The sequence below is a fragment of the Elephantulus edwardii genome, unplaced genomic scaffold (genome assembly GCF_000299155.1).
Source record: "Elephantulus edwardii isolate Elephantulus edwardi_28Jun2011 unplaced genomic scaffold, EleEdw1.0 scaffold00066, whole genome shotgun sequence".
NCBI classification, from domain to species: Eukaryota; Metazoa; Chordata; class Mammalia; order Macroscelidea; family Macroscelididae; genus Elephantulus; species Elephantulus edwardii.
In genome coordinates, this window is record NW_006399816.1 from 14045032 (window position 1) to 14062263 (window position 17232).

Here is a 17232-nt window from a genome sequence, read left to right on the forward strand (position 1 = left end):
CCAAGAGTTGTCCATTTTGTATAGTATTTCATGAGTTCCTTCTTTTTCAATGCAGTGTAGTACACCACAGCTTCTCTATCCATTCATTTGTTGATGGACACTTGGGTTGTTTCCAACTCTTTGCTATTGTGAACAGTGTCATGTTTTGGTCAGGTGAAAAGGGGAGAGGCAGTGTGGGCTCTGGAGATTAGCTGGCAAGACACTCTTGGTTTGTTTGAGACACTCTATTTCATAGACTCCTCTCATCAGCCCTATGAAGAAGAGCCTTGTGACTGCCCCCATTTTACAGAAAGTGAAACTGAGGCTCAGAGAGGTGAATGCATTTGTCCAAAGTCTCAGAGGCAGAGGAATAGTATAGCTGAGACCTCATTCCCCTGGCTCCTCTAGTGCTCACTGCTGCCGCCAAGGTGAGCGAGCTCTGTGGGCAGAGGAAGCCCTCATCCCTTAAACTGGAGTGAGTTGGGTTCATTATAAGCCTCCCTGTGCTTAGGTTCTCCCTCTTTAGAGTCATAAGGTTGGACGGCAAAGTCCCTAAGACAGTGTCTCCCAAACTCATAAGCATCTTCAGAGCTCCTGGGGCGGGGGCTTCAGTGGGTTTGCAGTGAAAGTCCACATTTCTACCAAGCCCTTAGGGTTTGATGATGCTGTAACTACCTTGAGCTCCAATGCCCAGGTCTCCTCCCTCAGCATTGTGGCAGCAGTGCCCTCAAGAGGAGGTTCCCCTAGGTAAGAGGAATAATATGAACACAAAGGAATGTGTCCTAGAAATCAGGGCAGGGAATAGAGTCAGCTAGGCGGGGAGGCTGGTAAAGGGCTTGGTAGCAGAGGAAATGAGGAGAATAGAGAAGGAACAGAGGCAGGTTAAGGACCATAGCATCAGTTATCACTTGCTTTCTAGTGCCTGCTCTGTGCTACTGAGTTGGGTACCAAACCACTGTCTCATGCAGAATCATGCTTAGTCCCAGCAGAACAGAACACTTAGGGTCTTAACTCAAAGAGCCTACAACACAGCTTGCACACAGAGCACATGTAGTTATTAGAACTGTTGTTGCTACCATTTGACCCCACAATACCACTACTGGGAATATACCCAGAAGAGACCATAACTGACACCCAAGCAGATATATGCACACCCATGTTTATTGCAGCTTTGTTCACAATAGCAAGGAGTTGGAAACAACCTAAATGCCCATCAACAAATGAATGGCTAGAGAAGCTGTGGTATATTCGCACAATGGAATACTATGCTGCATTAAAAAACAAGGAACTCATGCAATATTACTCAAAATGGTTGACTCTGGAGAACATTATGCTGAGTGAAATGTCCCAGTCACAAAGGGACAAATATTGCATGGTGCCACTGTTGTAGAATGGGACTGTCCTTGAGGTTGGGGAGAGACTGAGTAAGATGGGTTCAATAATGTATGCTGCTCTGAAACAGAGAAGGGAGAAAACTGTTTAAAAGAGATATGTGATTAGGTATTTCTGTCATGACAGGAGTCTAGAGCGATGGCTACATGGTGGAGTGGACCTGGGGGAGGGTTTGTAAAATAATGAAAGAATCTTTTCTTTTACTTTTCCAAGAGGGTAATGTCTGGTGGGGGGGAGTCTTGGGAGGGGACAAATCTACAACAAAGAACTGTTATTGCTAGTTGTTGAGTCAGCTTCAACTCACAGTGACCTTCATGCAACAGAACAAGTGTTACTGGGCCTTGTGCCTTCTTCATCCTTGCTGGTATGCCTGAGTGCACTGTTGTGGCTGGTGTGTCACTCCATCTTACTGTGGGTTGTCCTCAGTTCACTGATCCTCCACCAAAAACAACAACATTGCTCATTGCTGTCAAGTTGGGACTGACTCATAGCTGACTCTCCAGCAGGTTTTAAGAGGCTATAAATTGCACAAGAGGAGACAGCCCATCTTTCTCCCACAGAACAGCTAGTGTATTCAAACTACTTGCATTACAGCTGTTAACACAACTTCCTACCCAGACAACTAATCTCCTTATCTTTCTAGCAGTTAGAAAGCAATTTTCACTGGAACTGTCAATAGACCGAATTAAAAGTCAGTAACTAATGGTTTTAAATAATGACAGTCAAATGTCAATTGAGATCATTGGCATAATGCTTTTTTTATTTTATTGGTGTGATGCTCTTTAAAAAAAAGAATGCGCCTAATAGTCAAACACAAGGCTACTTCCTACACTTGCAGCACGATACTGACTGAAAGTGATGATAAAGTTCTTCTGGCTGATGAAAAATAATGAAACAAATTTTCAAAATAATGAAAAATAACTATGACAACAGTTTCAATGAAAATCATTAGTTAAATGAATAAAGTAAAAGAAAACCATTTTTTTAGCTTTTTACTGAGTTGAGTGAAAGTTTACAAAGTAAACTGGCTTTTCAAGTATTCATATTCATTTAGTTTCATAGCATGAATTATCACATCTGCAGTGTAATTGCATTCTTCGCACTTCCTCTCTCTCTCATGACGATTAGTGGAAATGGATACTCATTTCTATTAATTGTGATGAGAATTCTATATCTAGATCAAGAAGCTGTTGGCCAAATGGAGCAGAGAACATAGCATGGTTTAAAATCAGGAAGGGTATGTGTCAGGATTGTATTCTTTCTCCATACCTATTCAATGTGCATGCTGAGCAAATAGTTCATGAAGCTGGACTCTGCGAAGAGGAATGTGGCATCAAGTTCAGAAAAAGACTCATCAACAACCTGTGTTATGTAGATGATGCAATCTTGCTTGCTGAAGGTGAGAAGGATATGAAACGCTTGCAGGAGAAGATCAAGGACTTCAGCCTTCGATATAGAATTGCATCTCAACATCAAGAAAACAAAGATCCTCACCAATAGTCAACATTATGAAAATAGAAAAAGGATTGAAGCTGTCAATTATTTCATCTTGCTTGGATCAACAATCAACACCTTTGATACCAGAGGTCAGGAAATCAGGAGACACATTACATTGTGCAAGTCCACTGTCAAAGCCTTCTCCAAAATACTGAAGAGCAATGATGCCAGTTTGAAGGGTAAGGTCCAGCTGATTGAGGTCATGGTCTTTTAATTTTTTTAAATTGTGACTTTAGTGAAGTTTACAGAAAAGTTGGATTTTCATTTATTTATTGTTGCATATTTTCCTTCCTCCTCCTCCAGTTCATTTTATTTTTAAAAAATATTTATTCATTATTGCACAACTTCCTCCCTCTCTTCTTCTCTTCCCCCTTCTCAGTCCACTTTGCAATGGATTTAGTCTTATAAGCCTTATTCTGGACTTCTGTCATACAAATAATGTCTAATCATATGTTGCTTTTAAACAGTTCTGTCCTTCATCTGTTCCAGTGCAGTGTTCATTATCTATTCCCCCTTTTCTTAGTTTCCCACCAGCCCTCCATGTTAGTATTGTTTTATAATGCTGGTGTTATGTGGTATTTGTCCTTTTGTGACTGAGATATTTCACTCAGCATCATGTTTTCTAGGTTCACCCATATTGTGTAATGTTTATGAGTTCACTGTTTTCCAGTACTGGGTATTACTCCATTGTGTGAATATACCATCGTTTCTCTGTCCATTAATTTGTTGTTGGGCACTTGGGTTGCTTTCCATCTCTTTGCTATTGTGAATAACACAGCAATAAACATGGGTGTGCATATATCTGTTTGGATAGAGGCTATGGTTTCTTTAGGATATATTCCCAGTAGTGGAATTGCTGGGTCAAATGGTATCTCTAATTGCAACTTTTTGAGAAAGCACCAGACCGGCTTCCATAGTGGTTGCACCATTATACACTGCCACCATCAGTGAATAAGGGTTCCAATTTCTCTACAATCTCACCAGCATTTGTTGCAGCATTTGCTGCTCTGTTGGGCTTCACTATTATTGCTGGGGTGAGATGATATGAACAGTTGTTTTTTATTTACATCTCTCTGATGGCTAGGGATTCTGAACATTTCTTCATGTGTTTGTTTGCCATCTGAATACCTTCTGGTGAAATGTCTATTTCTATCCTGCGCCCATTTTGCATTTGGGTTGTTTACCTTTTCTTGTTACAGTGCTGGAATATTCTATAAATTTTAGAAATGAGTCCCTTAACATATATGTCATTGCTAAATATGTTTTACCAGTCTGTGGCTTTCCTTTTTACCCTGTTGGAGAAATTTTTTTTTTATGTGCATGAGGATTTGGTTCTTAGAATGTCCCATTCATATATTTTATTTTCTCCTGGTTATAGGTTTATCATGACGTGTGGAAGACTATTCATGTTGTGGATTAGGGCTTCTAGAATTCTTCCTATCTTTTCTCTGATGAATTTATAGTCTTTGGTTTTACTTCTAGGCCCTTGATCCACCTTGAGTTGGTTTTTGTGTATGGTGTGAGATGTAGGTCTTGCTTGAGTTTTCTACAGATGGTTTTACAATTTTACCAACATCATTTGTTAAAGAGGTTGTCATTTCCCCACTTAATTGATTTTGTCTCCTTGTGAAAAATCAGTTGACCATAGGTAGATGAGTTGATTCTCAATTCTATTCCATTGATCTATATGTCTGTCACTGTACCAGTACCATACTGTCTTCAACACCATGGCTGTGTAGTAGGATTTGAGATCAGGGAGTGAGATGCCTTCTACCTTGTTTCTCTTTCTCAAGAGTGCTTTACTTATTTGGGGTCTCTTTCCATTCCAGATAAAATTGGAAATTCCATCTTGTGGCAGAATGAAATTGGTATCTCTATTGGGATTGCATTGACCTTTTAGATAGCCTTTGGTAATGTCATTTTCATTATATTGAGTCTTCCTATCCATGAGTTTGGTATATTCTTCCATTTCTCCAGGTCTCTTTTGGTTTCTTGTAGTAGTGTTTTGTAATTTTCCTTGTATGGGCATTTTGTGTCTCTTGTTGTTGGTTACAGTCAAGTCAGAACCAAACCATGACTGAGCCTCTGGCAGAATTTCAGAGGCAGTTAATTGCATAAGAGGAGATGGCCTGTGGTTATGTATCTCTAGTGAGATTTATTCCCAAGTATTTAATCTTGTGATTAGCTATTGTGATGAGTATTCTTTGCTCCATTTCTGTATTTTCTTTGTCACTGTAGAGAAATCCATTGATTTTTGTATGTTGATCCTGTATCCTACTACTTTGCTAAATTGGTTGACTATGTCCAGTAGTTTTCTTGCTGAGTCATTAGGGTTTTCTAAGTATACTATTATATCATCTGCATATAAAGCTAGATTTATCTCCTCTTTGCCAATTTTTTTCCTTCTCTTGTCTTACTGCTCTCACTAAGACTGCCAATACAATATTGAATAGGACAGATAATGGGCATCCTTACCTCATTCCTGTTCTTAAAGGGAATGCCTTTAGCCTCTCTCCATTGAGAACAATGTTGGCCCTTAGTTTTGCATACATAGTTTTCACTATGCTGAGGACATTGCCCTTTATTCCTATGTTGCTGAGTGTTTTGATCAGGAAAGGAAAGCTGTTAGACTTTGTCAAAGGACTTTTCTGCATCAGTTGATAGGATGATGCGGTTCCTGTTCTTTGCTTTGTTAATGTGATGAATTACATTGATTGTTTTTCTTATGTTGAACCATCCTTACATACCTGTTATGAATCCCACTTGCTCATGGTGAATTATTTTCTTTTTTATGTACTGTTGGATTCTATTGGCCAGGATTTTATTGAGGATTGTTGCATTTATATTTACGAGAGATATTGATCTATAGTTTTCTATAGTTTAAGTGTTTCTTTACCTGACTTTGGTATCAAGTATATGTTTGCTTGATAGAATAAGTCTGGGAGAATTTAATATTTTTTTTTATTTTCTGAAATACTTTATGTAAAATTGGTGGCTGTTCTCTGAAATTTGATAAAATTTGCTTGTAAAACCATATGGTCCAGGGCTTTTGTTGTCGTTGGAAGTTGTTTTATTACTTATTCAATGTCTTCTTTTGTAATGAGTCAGTTCAGGTGCTCTACTTCAGTTTGTGTTATGTTAGGTAGGTTGTGAGTTTCTAAATATTTTTCCATTTCCTCTAGGTTTTCATATTTGCTCGAATAGAATTTTTCCATAATATCCCATTGTTAACCTTTTTATTTCAGTTCATTCTGTTGTGACATTGCCCCTGTCATATCTTTTTGGGTTATTTGTTCCTTTTCTTTCTTTTCCTTTATAAGTTTTCCTAGTGATCTGTTGGTTTTTTTTACTTTTTTGAAGAACCAACTCCTGGTCTTGCTGGTGGTTTAAATTACTTTTCTGTTTTCTGTTTCATTTATTTCTCCCCTCATTTTTTATAATGAAAACATACAGCAATCAACAACAACAACAATTTTTATAATTTCCTTTTTAGAGATTATCAGTTTTCTAGCTGTTCTTTTTCAATTTGTAGGAGATGTTGGGTTAAAGAATCAGTTATCAATTTTTCTTCCTTTTAGATGTATTCCATGGTCTTTTCAATCATTTGCTACGCATCAGAGAACTGGCCAATGAACACGGCTGGCAGAAGAAAAATCGATCCCTTTGAGTTATGGTGCCAGGAAAGAGTACTGAACATCTAATGGACTGTCAAAAGAATAAACAGATATATCTTTGGAGAAGGTGCAGCCAGAGTTCTCCTTGGAGGCAAAGATGAGAAAATGTTGTTTTTCATACTTTGGGGATGTAGCTAGGTGAGGCTAGTCCTTGGAAAGGGATATTATGCTTGGAAAGATGGAGAGTCAGTGAAGGAGAGAAAGACCCCCAAAGAGCTGGATTGACACAATGACTTTAGCAATGGGCTTTTGTGTGTCGGACATGATAAGGATGGCACAGGATAGGTGAGGGTTTAGGCTGTTAATAGAGTCACTTTGAGTCGTACTCAACTTGATGGCATCGAACAACAATAACTACTCCCCCCCTTTCCTGTCTTCTGGACTTTAATTTTGGGAGAATTCTGTTGTTCTGACCTTTTCTAATGAGTGAGCATCTCCCCGGTATTACAATCCATCTTATAGATCAGGTTGAAAGCTGAGCTATAGGGTGAGTTTTGTTTTGAGTTCCAAAGGTGACTAAGGATGATAGATAGTTTTAGGTGTTCCAAAAGTCTCTATCAGGTCAGTAAGCCTGTTCATAAAACGATATAAAATGTATATATTTGTAATATCTACAGGGCCCTTATGATACAACTCATTATGTGCTCATTATGTGCTCAGCTCTTAACTGAAATGTTGGTGGCTTGAGCCTACCCAGTGGTTTCACAGAAGAAAAACACATCACAAACATCAAATGCTGGCGAGGTTGTGGAGAAACCGGAACCCTTATTCACTGTTGGTGGGAGTGTAAAATGGTGCAACCACTAAAGAAAGCTGTATAGTGCTTTCTCAAAAAGTTTCAAATAGAAATACCATTTGACCCAGTAATTCCACTACTGGGAATTTAAAGACACCATAACTGCCATCCAAGTAGATATATGCATACCCATGTTTATTGTAGCTTTGTTCACAATAGCAAAGGGCTGGAAACAATCCAAATGCCCATCAACAAACAAGTGGATAGAGAAGTCTCTGTAAACATTCATGAAAATGAATAAATTTTAAAAATAAAAGCATATTATAATCTATGCCCAGAAAGATCACAGCTGAGCAAATCCTATGGGGAAGTCCCACTCCCTACTACTTAAGTCAGAATCAACTCTATGGCACCTGACAACAACAATAATACTCAGTTCAGACAGTATAGCAGGGAGGAAAATCTACTCAAAGGTGGGGTCTCTCTCTCTGGCAGTTTGAATCCACCAATGGATTCCACCTCAGAGAAAAAATAGCAGTCTCGTTTCATGCAATTCAGTCTTTAAAAACCCACTGGAGGGTCAGTTATACATCAGTTCCAACTCGATGGTAATGAAGTTTTTTTTTTTTGAGAGATATTGACTTACAGAAAGAGAAAGTGATGAAATGGAAAGAATGCAATATTCCATTGGTTGTATATTGCCTGTAAAATGGTAGCTGTTGTTTTTTAAACTTAATCCCAACTCTACTCATTCCCTTGGTTGTTGTTGAGTGCCATGAAGTTAGGACCAACCCATAGCTGACCCTCCAGTGGGTTTTCAGAGAGAGTAAATCGTACAGGAGGAAATTTTCTAATCTTCTCCCATAGAGCAACTGGTGGATTTGAACTGTGTGCCTTTGGGACTGTAACACAGTGTCTTACCACTAAGCCACCAGAGCTCCTTCATTTCTGTGAAATCAGAACCTCTTCGTAGTTGACCCTGTAGTAAGGTTTCAGAGACAGTAAATTACCTAGAAAGAGATTCTCTTTCTCTCACTTTTTATTTCTAATTAGAGGAAATAATTTTTCAATTATGAGTTTAAAAATATATCAAGAACAAGTTTTTGGTAACTCACAGATTGGTATGGAAAAATGAACACACCTGAGGCAGGCAGAATCATGTGTACTTTGACATGTTCATGTTCTAATTGACAGAACCTGTGAGTATCTGAGGTTACATGGCAAAGGAGAATTAAGGTTGCCAACGGAATTAAAATTATTATTAATCAGCTGACTTTAAAACAGGGAGATTGTCTGGATTAGTGAGCTGAATACAATTACAAAGTGGAAAAGGGAGTCAGAAGACAGGTGATTGTGGAAGAACGGTCAGAAAATGCAGATGTGCTTTGAAGATGAAAGAAGGGGGCTGCTACAGGCTGAGGGTCCCCCTTCCCCCCGAGACCCTCCAGAAAAGGTCATACGTCCTGCCAGCACTGTGGTGTTAGTCCAGCAAGGCCTATGATGGCTTTATAATCTGCCAAACTATAAAACAATAGATGTATGCTGTTTGAGCCACAAAATTTGTAGTAATTTGGTAGCAACAAAAGAAAATGATAATGAGATCAAAATTGGATCAAATTCCAGAAGCATTCAGTGCATGATGTGAATTTCTTAGTAGGAAAATTGATGGCGTTCTTTGTAAGAATTCAAAGATCACATGATATTGTCCAAATCTTCCCCAACATGGGACAGCTTGCTGAAACATAGCAAATTCGACTTTAAACTATTCTCATCCACACCATCTTGTATACCATTGAGTCAGAACCAACTCATAGCCTAACATCTGGCGGGCTTTCAGAGGCATTTAATTGCATGGGAGGAGATTGCCCATCCTGAATAAATGCCATTAAACACATATTTCATTTATACAGAATACACAATGGCTAAAAGCAATTTGTGAAGCAACGTAAGAGCCTCAAATGCAGACCAAAATGCATCTTTGTTTGGAAATTAAATTAATCTTGAATCTGAGCTCTCCACAGATATTTAGTATGAAACGTGGTATAATAACTAAAGCAAGAGACTAAAAAGAAAAAAAAAAATCCTAGGCCTGGTTGTTGCACTTTGAAAGAGATTTAAAATAAAGATATTTTAAAAGTGAGTGATTAAAAAAATATGTAGAGGATTTTTCAAAACCAAAGGAACTACAAGTGAAATATGAAGCAAAATAGAATCCTAATAAGGAAAATTTGAGAAAAGGAAACAAATGTCTGTGAGTTATTGAGGAGAAGATTCACTACAGATAATCGTGAAATGAATTTCAATAGAGATTCTCTTCTGGCCAATGTAAATGGAAGTATAATTTTGATTGTGTAAAGAACTACTATTTTCCAATTTCTTTAAAATATCTATAGTTTGGTAAGTTGAGGGGGGCTAGACAACTGAAGACATACTATACGGATCTAGATACTGTTTGGAAAGTAAAATTGCAACACGATACTGATTTATAGGATGAAATGAAACACTATGCTTTTTCTGCACTGAGCTCTGGTGGCATAGACTGTGGTGTGTTGCACTGCTAACCAAATGGCCAGCTGTTGGGATTTAGCATCTGAGGGAGAAAGACAGCAGTCTCCTCTGGTTAGGATTTACAGCCTCAGAAACCTGACAGAGGGTCACCATGAGGGAGAACTGACTTACTAGCAGTTAAGTATTTTGGTCTCTGACTTTTTCTGCTTATGATACCCTATCGTATGAAACTTCACTACATTTGAAGCTCCGGTGGCCTACTGATAAGGATATGAGTTGTAATCCTGAAGGCACAAGGTTCCAATCTATCAGCTTCTCTGCAGGTGAAGGCTGGGCAATCTCCTCCCATGCTATTACCTGCCTCTGAAAACCCTGCAGAAGTTCAACTATGGGTCAGTTCTGACTCGATGGTACACAACAACAATAACAATGTCCCATCTATAGTTCATTTCGAAATGTGTAATTGTAAGAACATTTTAATAATATTCTAATTGCTCTAATTTCGTAGAACCAGTTTCTCCTCACTGAAATTAATTTAAGAAACCAAGAATGCTAATTACTCAAGAAAAGTGGTTTCTTTTGGCATCACTGTTAGTACAGCACAAATTATATGATAAGGTTGATTACAACAGCATAACTTTTGGGGTTTTTTGGTATGTGTAAATGAAGGTAATAAAAACAATATATGCCCTAAAATATAATAATTGTTAAATTATGTTTTGTTTTATTTTATTACTCTTCTTGGCTTTGGTAATCTGTCAAAATACTATTCAAACATATAATAATACTAAAATGTAGTTATCATTGATATTTTTTCTGACTTTAGCTAGATAAAAATCATAGCTTTAGCTTTCAAATTTTTTTATCATTATAAAGGTAAATTTGTCAAAGAGAGAGACTAGAACTATTTTATATAATGACAACATTCTTAATTTTAAAATACTTAGACATAGGGTCTGTGACTTCTACTATTTCTCTCTTTTTATTTTAAAGAAAAGTAATATATTTTATCATAGTTTGGGGGCTAGAAGTCTGAACTCAGAGTTTGGTTTAGGGGAGGTTCTTGTTTCAGCTTCTCATAACTGCCAACAGCCTTGGCATTCCTAGGCTTATAGCTGTATTACTTTTATTTTGGTCTTCCTCTTTTTTTGTGGGCCTTTGTATCTGTCCTTTTCCACGTTTTTTTCTTCCCCCCCCTTTTTTTTTAGATTTTAACGAAAGTTTACTGAGAACTTCTATTTCCATTCATTCATTGTTGTGCATTTTCCTCCCTAACCAGCCCCAAGCCCAGTTTGTTTTTCTCTTTAAAAAACTTTTTTCATTGTTGCACAATTACCTCCCCCCACCCCTCCCCCAGTCCACTTTGCTATGCATCTCTTGTTCTGGACTGTTGTAATACAAATAATACCTAATCGTATATATTTTTTTTAAATAGTTCTATCCCTCATCTGTTTCAATGCAGTGTTCATTATCTACCCTCTCTTTTTTTAGTTTCTCCCCAATGCCCATGTCAGCCCAGTTTTATAACAGCATCATTATGCAGTATTTGTTCTTTTATGACTGAGCTATCTCACTCAGCATAATGTCCTCCAGGATCACCCATGTTGTGTAATATTTTATGAGTTCCTTGTTTTTCAGTGCTGCATAGTATTGTATTGCATGAATATACCACAGTTTCTCTATCCATTCATTTGTTTATGGGCACTTGGGTTGTTTCCATCTCTTTGCTATTGTGAACAACACAGCAATAAACATAGGCATGCGTATATCTGTTTGGGTAGTTGCTGCCGAATGTTGGGGAAGAAGGAAGGGCCTCTGACCAGGATAGGTCACCTAAGTTCCAGATAAGTGCAAGCCTCCCAACAGCCTTTAACATGGAGTAGAGAAATCTCCCCTGTGTTTGGCGGTACCAGCTTGAGAAAGCCTGGGAAGATGGTTGCCACATCTGTTGAGCTGGGAGTAGTCTGCATGAGGCTGAGGTTTTCCTACCCAATCCACATGTCCCACATCTGTAAGCCCACCCTATCCTGTCTTCCTATTTACATGCTTGTGTATAAATGTGCTGCAGATCCCAATAAAGTTGAGCTAGACTGACTCTCTGATCCTCTCCTGGAGTGGTGAATCTCCATCGTGCTTACCCTCATCAGGGTATTGCTGTTAAGTTGCAGGAAAACTGGCAGCAACAAGTGGTGGCTCTGGCTTCTTTAGGGTATATTTCCAATAGTGGAGTTGCTAGGTCATATGGTATTTCTATTTCCGATTTTTTGAGAACTCATCATACTTCCTTCCATAATGGTTGCACCATTTTACACTCCCACCAACAGTGAATAAGTGTTTCAGTTTCTTCACAACCTCGCCAAGATTTGTTGCTTGCTACTCTATTGAACTTTGCTATTCTTACTGGGGTGAGATGATTTCTCATAACTGTTTTGATTTCCGTCTCTCTTAGAGCTAGGGATTTGGAACATTCTTCATATATTTGTTCACCATCTGAATGTCTTCTTTGGTGAAGTGTCTGTTCATATCCTGTGCCCATTTTGCGGTTGCGTTGCTTACCTTTATCTTGTTGTTATGCCTACTTCTTCTCTTGACTCAGACCAAGCATCTGTTAGGGGCAGGCCTAGTTTCATTTGATTTTCATGGCAACATTGCAAGATAGGTGCTGTCAACTTCATTTTACAGATAACAAAACTGAAGCTCAGGGAGATGACACTGGCAAGGGCAAAATAAATAGCAAAACCAAGATGCAAACCCTCGTATATTGAATCCCAAAGTCCGTCAATGTTTCACTGTACTCAGCTCAGTGGAACCAGGAATTGCTAGCAGCAGTCTTCGGAAATGCTAAGTGTCATAAATGTTTTCAGAAGGAAGCTATCCCTGACACAGCATGACCAAGGAAGGACCTGTAAGAATGGCAAGTAGGATCTCCAGTTCTGGTAGAATAATGGTTAGTTTTGAAGGATCTTTCAGACTAAATTTTAAAATGCTGGATGAGATATAATTGCTTTTTGAACTACATGTATGACAGTATTTTAAGTGTATCACCAAGATGGCACAAAAACAAGGAAATGGTAAGGCCCCCAAATGAAGAGAAACTGGCAACTCTACAAAGTAACCATCAGTTTCTGCTGCCAGGTTTTGTAAACAAACGGGACTGAAGGTCCATACTGGCTAGGTGACTTCTAATAAAGCTTAAAGGAAAAGCAAACGAGGAAATAAATCCTACTGAGGAGAAAGTGGCAGCAAGAAAAATAGTTCCTCTCGATCCTAGTGTTCTTGAATGAGAAAAACAAATCTCTTCTAACTCTTCCCTACCATCAGCTAGTCTTCATGTGGGTTTGTGGCCCAAATCTACAAGTATCTCTGTGGTCCAAGAAATCTCGAGTGGAAAATTTAAAGTGGTTACTGATAGAAAGTGGTCAAAGTTTTGTTATTCCCTCAGGCAAGTAACAAAAGCAATGCAAATCCTCTCTAAAGGATTTCTGCCTTAAAATAAGCCTCAAGGAAAACTCGCACATAAAGTGGCAAGCAAAATTAGTAGCAGAAACACAAAAACAACATAAAAAGACCTGGAAATAAAACATCACGAATGAAAAATAGTAGAAACAGTTAGAAAATAGAAATAGAAATCAAAGGACACATATACTAAAATATAAAATCATTATGTTAAACATGTTTAAAGAAATATAGTTTAAAGACATGCACAGGAAATATGTCAATTTGGCAAGGAAGTTAACATAACTTTTAGAACTAAAAATTGACATTAATAAGACACTGATGCTAGTAACAATAGCAAAGTTCAACAGAGGTGCAAACAACAAATGCTGGCTAGGTTGTGGAGAAATTGGAACCCTTAGTCACTGCTGATAGGAGTGTAAAATGGTGCAACCACTATGGAAGGTGATCTGACACTTTCTCTAAAAGTTGGAAGTAGAAATACTATTTGACCCAGCAATTCCACTACTGGAAATTTACCCTAAAGAAACCAGAGCCACCATGAAAACAGATGTATGCACACTCATGTTTACTGGTGTGTTATTCACATTAGCAAAGAGATAGAAGCAACACAAGTGCCCATCAACAAATGAATGGGTAAATGATAGCATATCCACACTACAGAATAGAAAGCAGCAATGAAAAACAAGGAACTCATAAAATATTGCACAACTTGGGTGACCCAGGAGGACATTATGCTGAGTGAAAGCTCTCAGGCACAAAAGGACAAATACTACATAACACCGCTATTATAAAGCAGGACTGACATGGGGGCATAGGGGGAAATTAGGAAAAGAATGGAGATAATGAACACTGCATTGGAACAGATGAGGGAAAGAATTGTTTAAAAGGAGTATAAAATTAGGCATTATTTATGTGATGACAGTCCAGAATAAGAGGTACATTGTAGAGTAGACTGGGTGAGGATGGAGGGAGAGAGGAAATTGTAGAATAAATGAATGAAAATCTAACTTTTCTGTAAACTTTTGCTAAAAATCACATTTTTTTTTTAAAAAAAAGGCACTGATAACTAGCATATTAGACACATCTGGAAAGAAGTTAATCAACTCAAAGTTGTTGCTGTGTGCTGCAGCAGGCCCTCCAGTGGGTTTTCAGAGGCAGTAAATCTAATGGAGGAGCTACCCATCTATCTTCCAAAGAGAATTCAAACTTCATGCCTTGGGAATGCAGCGCAGCTTCTTATCACTAGGCCACCAGAGTTTCCCTCAACTGAAAGTAGATTTATTTATTATTATTTTTAAAGTATCCAGATTGCAGTCCAGAAAGATTAAGAGGAAATCTGAAAATGAAAGTAAGAGATATGGAGAATGTAGTATTTGAAGAGATCATGGCTGATAACTCCCTCGAATTGTTCAGAGTACCCATCTTCAGTCTTCAAATCTAAGAAGTTAAGTTAGGGACAGGCAAGTGGATCCAAATACACATATGCCTGCAGTTAGAGACCTCTCTCAGGTACTGAAGAGCAATGATGTCAGTCTGGAGACTAAGTTGCACCTGATAAAGGTTATGGTCTTTGCAATCACTTGTTATGCATCAGAGAGCTGGACAATGACTAGGGATGATAGAAGGAGAATTGATGCCTTTGAGCTGTGGTGTTGGAGAAGAGTATTGAATATACCTCTGTGAAGATTCTTTCCATGTCTTTTGCCCATTTTGTAATTGTGTTATTAGTCTTTTTCATGTGGAGGCCCAGTAGCATTCTGTAAACTTTTGTTATAAGCAAAAGAGATGGTATTACCAAATGTTTGTTCCCAGTCTGTAGGTACCATGTTGTTTTGGTTACCACTGCTGTGCAGTAGATTTTGAGGTCAGGGAGTGTTAGACCAAGACAGGTAATTATACCTCTTTTAGACAGTGTGATATACTTTTTAGGATGACTACCTTTTGTCAGTGCCACACTTACCCCTTTATAGAAATTGCTTTGGGGCAAAGTATAATCTTGATGTGGATACACTTTCTTCCCAAAGGCAGTCTATACCTGAGGATGGATACAACATCTTGGCTTCCTTTTTTTCATTTAGAACAATTCTGAAAAATACAGTCCTCCCTGCATGATCACTGAGACCTCAGATGCCACTTCTCCTATTTTCCTCACTTCCTTATAAGTGACAATCCCAAAAACACTTCCCAGTCAACTTCCTATACACAAACCTTTCTCTCAGAGTCTTTATTTCTGGTTAACCCATTCATCATCTCTCTCTTCCTCTTGAGTAGGGCCTGTTTCAGATAATGCAACTTCAAGGTGGTGGATCTCCCATCTGTCTGTGTCCTGAACAATCCACACTGACATCTTACGTATGTAATTTGAGTGTAAAAGAAATATTTGCTATATGAATTCAGGAAGGAGCAGGAGAGGGTTCCGATCTGTTGTTCATAGGGTCACTCTGAGTTGAAGCAGATTTGGCGGCACTTAACAACAAGAACATATTAAGTCACTGAGTTATTACAGGCAATATTTTTTAACACAGTAAAACTAGCCCTTTCTGCTTAGTACATGTATTTGTTAAAATTGCTGAGTAACCATTAAATGAGCCGATAGAGAGCATATTTAGAAAATACTAATTACAAAATAAATGGAGGGGAGAAATAAAATGTGAATGAAGAATATACAACTTAGTCTCCTGCTGGTGAGAATGCAAAATGGTTAAGCCTTTGTGGAAAACAGTGTGGCAATTCCCCAAAAACTAGAAATAGAATTACCACATGATTCAGAATTTCCACTCGTAAGTGGAGTGGACTTGAAAGCAGAGACTCAAAAAGAGACTTGTACACCCATGTTCACTGCAGCAGTAGTCACTAGGTAGTCAAGAGGTAGAAACAACCTAAATGCCCATCAACAGATGTATGGATGGTAAAACCAAAATGGGCCAAATACATACAACAGACTGCTACTTAGCCAGTGGAAGAAATTATAAATGCTAAGGTCTAGATGAACATGAAGACATAAAGCCGAATGAAAGAAGCGAATCTCAAAAGGACAAATATTCTATGACTTCATTTACATAAAAAGACAAGAAGAGTGAAATGTACAAAGACCAAAGTTTATTAATGTTTATCTAATATGGAGGAAGGGGAAAGGGGACGTTACTGGTGATATGAAAATCACATCAATTAAGGGTTGTTGTTGTTGTTGTTGATTGCCGTCAAGTTGAGCATGACTTGACCCTATGAACAAAAGGCCTGAAGCCTTTCTATAATTATCGTTGTTTCTCCAAGTTATTAGAATTTCCAGAGGCATGCGGTTTAGAAAGTGGATGACACTCCTGCTTCCAAACCTGTCTTAAATTGGGAGGTCCATCAAACACTGTCCACCATGGGCAGCCTTTATGGCATTTGATCCCCAATGGCACAAGGTTCAGCATCGCAGCAAACACCCGGATTATCTCAGTGCAGCAAACTGTCAGAGGAGAGCTGTACAACTTAGAAGAATGTTCCTCCAAAAATAACACTAGACCCTCAGGCCAAGGGTAGGGGCAAATAATAAATTACCATAATTACTACCAAAATTGTACCCCAGAAAATGTTGGATTAGCAAAAATTGCATGATATATATACTTACAATAATAACTTCCCCTCCTCAACACATGGACATACACAAAGTAGCTGCTGACATTGTTTATGTACAAAGAAACATAATGTGAGATGAGGTTCCTGGTTTGGAAGTTTTGGAGTCATGGTTATATGGAATAGCCCACTGACCTAGTAATGTGTTCAGTGCTTCTGATCTACCTCCTAATTTGTTACTTAGTCCCTGGGGTCTTAACATCTTCCAAACAACCATTCAATGCAAAGCAATTATTCCTGGAGCATCAAAGGAAGGAGAGTCAGGAGTAGGAGGAAGATCTGGAATGTGTGGCTAATGTCCTCCATGAACAATTGCCTCCTCTGACGTGAGACAAGAATTTGATGTTGTCGGGCTAGAAATACCAT